The following is a 7,175-nucleotide window of genomic DNA, read 5'->3' as shown; positions in this document are numbered from 1 at the left end:
TCCTTGTACATGCGCACTCTAGGTGCATCATGGATGATGTCATAGGGGAGGACTGCTTCTGCCCTGTACACTATGAAAAATGGCGTGTAACCTATTGATCTGTTCTGAGTGGTGCGTAAACCCCACAATACAGAGTCGAGCTCCTCCACCTAATGGCGGTCAAATTCTTTCAAAGTTCGAACTAGACATGGATTGATTCCTCTCATGATGAAACCATTAGCCCGTTTGAGTTTTCCATTTGTTTGTGGGTGATACACGCAGGAGTAGTCGAGCTTAATGCCCAAGTTCGCGGACCATCCCTTAATTTCCTGGGTTGTGAAATTGGATCTGTTGTCCATTATTATAATTCGAGGGACGCCATAACGGTGAACCATATTTGATATAAAATCGATGATTAGTACAGACATGGAAGAAGTTAATAGTTTAGCTTTGATCCACTTCGTGAACTTATCGGCCATAACGAGTAAATATTTCTTTTTCTTGGACCCCCCTTTGCGACGTCCAACCAAGTCCAGCCCCCGGACCGCGAGCGGCCAAGTGATCGGTATTGTCCGAAGATCTATTGCGGGCATGTGGCTTTGATTTGCAAAAGGTTGATATCCAAGGTAATGCTGGAGGAGTGTATGAGCGTCTGCTCGAGCTGTTGGCCAAAAAAATCCAGCTCGCAATGCCTTGCTTACGAGAGTTCCAGCCGTTGTGTGGTGAACGCCCATACCTATGTGTACTTTAGCCAAAAGTTTTTTACCTTGTTCTTAGGATATGCATCGTTGGAGGACTCCGGTAGTGCTTTATCTATAAAGTTCCCTTCATGGACCTTGTAAGACTTATCGTCAAACTATTCATCTCGCTTCTGTTTGGTAATCGAGGAGTTCCTGATGAAGAAGATAAGCCTGGAAGGGTCCGGTCCATGGCGCGATTATGACCATAATTTCATAAGCCGAGAGTGTTTCCTCTAGTGCGGAGCCACCGATGATTTGAGCATATGGCTCAACTATAGTGGGAGTAACTTGTTCCTTTCTTGTGGCTCCAATGTCTTCGTTTTTGTCTCTCTTGGCACCCATATGAGGAAGGGCATCAACACCCTGATTATTGTCTCTAGAGACATGGTGGAATTCAAGGCCTTTGAACCGAGCTGATATCTTGCGCACGACGTTCCTATAAGCTGTCAGCTTTGGATTTTTCGCATCAAATTCTCCATTGATTTGAGAGATACCAAGTTCGATTCCCCCCATACCTCCAGCCTTTGTACGCCCATCAAAGTTGCCATACGTAAACCATGTAGCAAAGCCCCATATTCGGCCGCATTATTAGAATCAGTTTACATGATTTGTTATACGTATCAAATATTATCGGCGGTGGTGGACATAAGTATGACACAAGCCCCAGGCAAGCAAGCGTCTTTGAGCCATCAAAGTACATCGTCCAATGGGAATATGTACTATACTCTTTAGGGAGTTCGGCTTCCGTCCACTCGACTAGAAAGTAAGCCAACATCTGAGATGTAATAGCTTGGTGTGGCTTGTACGTGATTTCAGAACCTCACACCTCTATGGCCCATTTGGCTATGCGTCTCGTGGTGTCCTTGTTATTGATTATATTATTCAAGGGTTCCTCAGATTCTACCATGACCGAACACTCTTGAAAGTGGTGTTGAAGCTTGCGAGATGTCATTAATACTGTGTTGGCTATCGTCTTGTAGTGTGGATAACGAGTTTTGCATGGGGTAAGGACTCCGGACACAAAGTATATTGGTTTCTGTATCTGTAATTTGTGGTCGGTCATCTATCATTCAACCACGAGTACCGTGCTAAAAACCTATTTGTGGCTGATATGTACAATAGCATTAGTTCTCCTATTGTAGGTGCTTTCAATATTGGGTTTCTAGCTAGCAATGTTTAATTTCCTTGACGAGTGTTGTTGCTTCTTCGGTCCACTCAAAGTGTTTGGTTCGGTTGAGCAGTCGATAGAGTGGTAATTCCTTTTCACCGAGGCAGGAAATGAAACGGCTTAAATCCTTCACATAGCCCGCCAGGTTTTGAACGTGTTTTAACTCCGTCGGGATTGCCAGCCGGGATAGAGCTTGGAATTTTGCGAAATTGACCTCTATTCCTCTATGGGAGATGATAGAACCGAACAGTTTACATGCGGGAACGCCAAAGACACACTTCTCTGGATTGAGTCATATGTCATATTTCCGAAGATTGTCAAAGGTTTATCGGAGGTCGTACACCAACTGACTGACGTGTTTGGTCTTGATGAACACGTCATTCATGTATGCCTTGACTATCTTGCCAATTTGTTTTCCTAGGCATGTCTAAATCATGCATTAATATGTGGTGCTTGCATTTTTTAACCCAAAGGGCATTGTGTTGAAGCAAAATACCCGTAGGTAGTGATGAAAGCAGTTCTAGCCTGGTCGGATTCCTTCCTCTTTATTTTGTGATATCCGGAGGAGGCGTCAAGGAAGCAAAGTTAGTCATGTCCGGTATTGGCATCGATGATTTGATCTATGTGAGCTAAAGGAAATGGATCCTTAGAGCAGGCTTTATTGAGGTCTTTCAAATCGATGCATAGCCGCCAAGATTTGTCCTTCTTTAGGACCATGAATAAATTTTCCAACCACTCAGGGTGTTTTATGTCTTTAATGAATCCTACTTTGAGCAATTTTGCTAGTTCGGTACCCATGGCTTGACACTTGAACTCACACAAGTGACGTAACGTCTGTTTGACGGGTTTGAAGTCGTCGATTATGTTCTGTGCTCGTCCAGTCTTCGTGGGATTCCTGGCATGTTTGAAGGGTGCCACACGAATATATCCCAATTTTCTCGTAAACATGTGCGTAATGCTTCATCGACCATAAGATCGAGTTGTGCTCCGATGGACACTGTTTATTGGGGTCTATCGGGTGCACTTGAAATTTGACTATTTCGTGAGTGGGTCGTCACCAGGCTTGAAGGATGCAGACTTGGGTCTCTTGCTAAGAGTTATATCATCCCTGTTGACCATCGATCTTAGTTCGGTGAGTTCTTCAGCTACAAGGGCCTCTGAAAGTGCCTCGAGGGTGAGCACTACAATTTAATTATCTGCCCGCAAAGCCCTATCCGGGTTGCGTGTGAGGGTAATGATACCATTAGGCCCGGGCATTTTGAGTTTCATGTGCCCATAATGCAGTATGGCCTAAAATCTAGTGAAGGCCTCTCGTCCCAAAAGAGCGTGATAGACGCTTTTGAAGGGTAAGATATGAAAGATGAGTTCTTCGGACATGTAATTCTATTAGGTGTCGAATACAACATCGAGGGAGACTCGGCACTTGCATCGCGCTTCTCTTTCGGGAATAATTCCTCGAAAGGTTGTGCTGCTCCGTTCGACGCGATATCTGTCGAACTGCATTTTGTCCAAGGTTTCCTCATAAATGAGGTTTAAGCCATTGTCGCCATCCATTAGTACCTTGGATAGTTTGAAACCATCAATAATGGGATTAAGGACTAGTGCGGCAGGTGTTTGGTTAGAATGTATTCCAGGCTGGTCTTCCTTCATGAAGGTTATAGGCGTGTTTGTCCAAGAACTTGTTGCTGACACTAGGAATACCTGCTCGGTTTCTCTAAGAGCTCTTTTCCTTTGGTTATTTGAGGAAAAATACACATAAATGGTGAGTATGTCAACGCTGTTGAAAGGATCGATATGGTTGACTAGAGGGGGTGAATAGGCAACTATCCGGTTTTAATCTTTTCTTTTAACAAATTAAGTTTAGGAAAAACTAGGTTGTCTACATGTGATTTAAGGGAGCAACCTATATGATGCTAACAACAACAATAGTAAGCAAGAATTAAATGCAAGTACAGGTGAGAAATAACCACAAGTGGAACCGACGAAGATGAGGATGTGTTTTCGAAGTTCCTTCCCTTTGAGGGAAAGTACATCTCCATTGGAGCAGTGTGGAGGCACAATCCTCCCCAAGATGCCACTAAGGCCACCGTATTCTCCTCACTCCCTCACACGATGCGAGGTATTGCGATTCCACTAAGTGGTTCCCTTGAAGGCGGTGACCGGACCTTTACAAACAAGGTTGGGGCTCTCTCCACAACTCAATTCGAGGCTGCCAACGAAACCACAATGGAATATGTCCTCAAAGTGACCTCTTCCGTCTAGGGCGCTCAAATACCCAAGAGTAAAAAAATCCACACAAGAACTATGGGGGAATCAATTTTCCTTAGGTGGAAGTATACATCTGGATCTCCTCCTTCAGTCCCTAGGAAGACAACAAGTTTGGGTGGCTAGAGAGAGATCGGGCAAAAAATCTTGGAGTGCATCAATGGTGGAGAGAGAGGTAAGAAATAAGATAGAGGTGGAAGAAACACCCCTTTATATAGCCCCCCACTTTCCAACCGTCACATCCACTTTTACATGGCCCCGTACAACCGGTGGTGCGGGCAGTACAACCGGGCTACATACAATAGAAGCAGAAATGCGCAACCATCGCCCAACCACCGGACCACGACGGAAACTTGGTCGGCGGTTCCACCCACCTCAAGCGATGGACACGGCAAAGTCCGAAGCAGTATAACCGCCCAAACACTGGTAGTACCGGGCTATATAATATAGAGGTAGAACCGGTCCACCACCACCCAAAAACTAGAGATCAACACAACCGTGTCCGGTTGAAGCCGGTGCTGGCCCAGTTCAACCGTCGAAGGCTGCCACCCTAGGTCACCCAGCTATGGGCGGTACAACCGCCCTCGGTAGCGGTACAACAAGAAAGCATGTAAGGAAAGAGGGGCCTCTCTCTCTTCGATGCAATGGACCGAGTTGGGTGCATAAGAATGTGAGTGAGAATTTATTCACCCAAGAACTTCCAAAGTGGATTACCTCTTAATAGTATGGGATCCCTACGACCAAAGAGAATAAACACGTAGAGTACATTGTTTGGACGGAATACCGAACCGTCTTGTGTCTCACATATGATACATGAACAACTTGACACCCGGTTAGATAACATAGTGAGGTGTAGTCATCACCAAAACACTTAAAGGTAAGAGAATGCCCTTACAATCTCCCCCTATTTGGTAGATGATGACAACAACACGATTTGCATTGATGGTCTCTAAAATAGAAGTGGAGCTCCCCCTTGTTGTGTGCCCCAGATGAGACGAGTAGAGGAATTGGATCTCCCCCTTGATTTTAGAGACCAACCAATGGGTACACAAAGGGAATAACATTATGGAGCGAGTGTACGATATAATAAGTAGAGCTTAACGAAAAGGGTAAGAATAAACTCAGTATCTACTGAAACGCAAATAGACTTCACATAAGATAGGTTCATGACGGACTCAAAGCAAATAAGAGTTCAACTGGGAAGAAAAACGCAAGACACGATGACAACAAAAGCCCCCCATGCAAATCCCGTCATAATATAGATCTCTTCCACTTTGGCATCAGGACACCAAAAAGGAAAAGAGCGATGTTAACACCCTGGTGCTCAGTAGAACTCGTCAGATTTGTCATTCTCCTCGAAATCACCACCAGCAGACCATCATCATCATTACCATCATCCTCATCATCATCACCAGCAGTAGAGGAAGCAGCAGGCTGACCCGAGATCTCGTCATCATTCCAAGTGCTATGTCCATAGGTCCACTGCTCCTCGGGAGTGATGGTCCTCTCAGAACCAGTGGCGGCCTCAAGGTAGAGAGTCCGAATAATCTAAATCTGTCTGCATGTGGCAAGTTTCTCGTTGACATGGGCTTCATAGAGCTTCTTCTCAATATGAGTCCGGAGGCAGAAGGTCTCCTTTAATTTCTCGAAGAGCTTGGAGACCCATGATGGCTTGGCTCCTGCATTAATCTCGAAATCACTGTTACTTGAAATAGCAAAGACATCCTCATGGTCGGTAGCGGGGAAGCAAGGTGCAAGATGCTTCTTCTTCCGGAGTTGCTTGACCTCATGCTCAATGAGGTTGTCGGGAGAAGTGAGAGGCTCGTCAGGCCTACGAACTACCCACACAGAGTTAAGGAAACACATGATGAAAGGAGCTTAGGTAGGGACCTTTCTGAAGAAGACCGTGGAGTACATCTCCTCCCACAGCCAGTTGGAAGAATCAAACTTAGCCCTAGAGCTAGCTTCAGTCCACATGGCAACAAGCAGATCAAGAAAGTATCCATTAATCTCATCTTGATTTCCAACCTTGGGCAGAAGAACATTCTAGAAAACACTGTGAAAAATATCATGGACCTGCTGCACGTCCTTAGAGGTTCCACGAATCTAACGCCCGGGAATATACAAGGGGGCTAACTTCACCTTATCCATAGAAATATCCTGATCATGAGGACGGATGTCGCCATTCCCAGTGAGGCCATTATCATCATAACCAAGTGCGTTGCAAAAGTCACGCCACGGGACCTGGAAAAGATCATCACGACACATGAAGGTAAGGTTACGGGCTTCATTAGTGCCAAAGTGAACTGTGGCATAGAACTGGTGAATGAGCTACACATCAAAGGGACAGTTTATAGTCATGAGCTTGAACAAGTAAAAGTATTCACATAGTTATAGAGCCTCTCAAATGTAATCCATGTTGTTCTTCGAGTGCTCAATGTCAATCGTCCATTGCTTGACAAACTTGTTCTTGCTAGGATCATAGAGCTCATGCACAATCTGCATTTGTAACTCATTATGGAACTGAAGGGACGTCCACCTGGGAGAAACTGGGACCTCATAAGGATTTTCAAAACGAACCCTCTCCCAGTCATCTTGCTTCCAGGAGTGCACTGACATGGCTGTTTTTTGCTTGGTGGCCAAGCACTTCTCATGGCGAGTTGGCTTGGTAGGAATCAAAACTTCCTCTTGCTCAGGGTCATCAACGATCCTACACCTGCGAGCTCATTTCTTGGAGTTCTTTTGAGGAGCAGAACGAGAGCAAGAACCACCTGCACAGACACACACAAGAGGAGCACACAAAAGAAACCCAAAAAAGATGAGAGGATTGAATGCAAAAGTAGGAATAAATAAGGTGTGGAGAGGAGAAACAAGAATCAGTGGGGCACAAATAAGAGTCTGGATGAACAGGTTACCCAAGCGGTTGTACCGCAGGTTCAAGCGGTTCTACCGCTGCTGGGGGACCGGTGCATCCGGATCTAAGAAATACACCGCTAATTATAGTTTAGACTCATCACAACTAA

The sequence above is a fragment of the Hordeum vulgare genome, chromosome 5H (genome assembly GCF_904849725.1).
Source record: "Hordeum vulgare subsp. vulgare chromosome 5H, MorexV3_pseudomolecules_assembly, whole genome shotgun sequence".
Lineage (NCBI taxonomy): Eukaryota > Viridiplantae > Streptophyta > Magnoliopsida > Poales > Poaceae > Hordeum > Hordeum vulgare.
The sequence above is the reverse complement of the archived record's forward strand: the minus strand, read 5'-3'. Positions refer to the sequence as shown.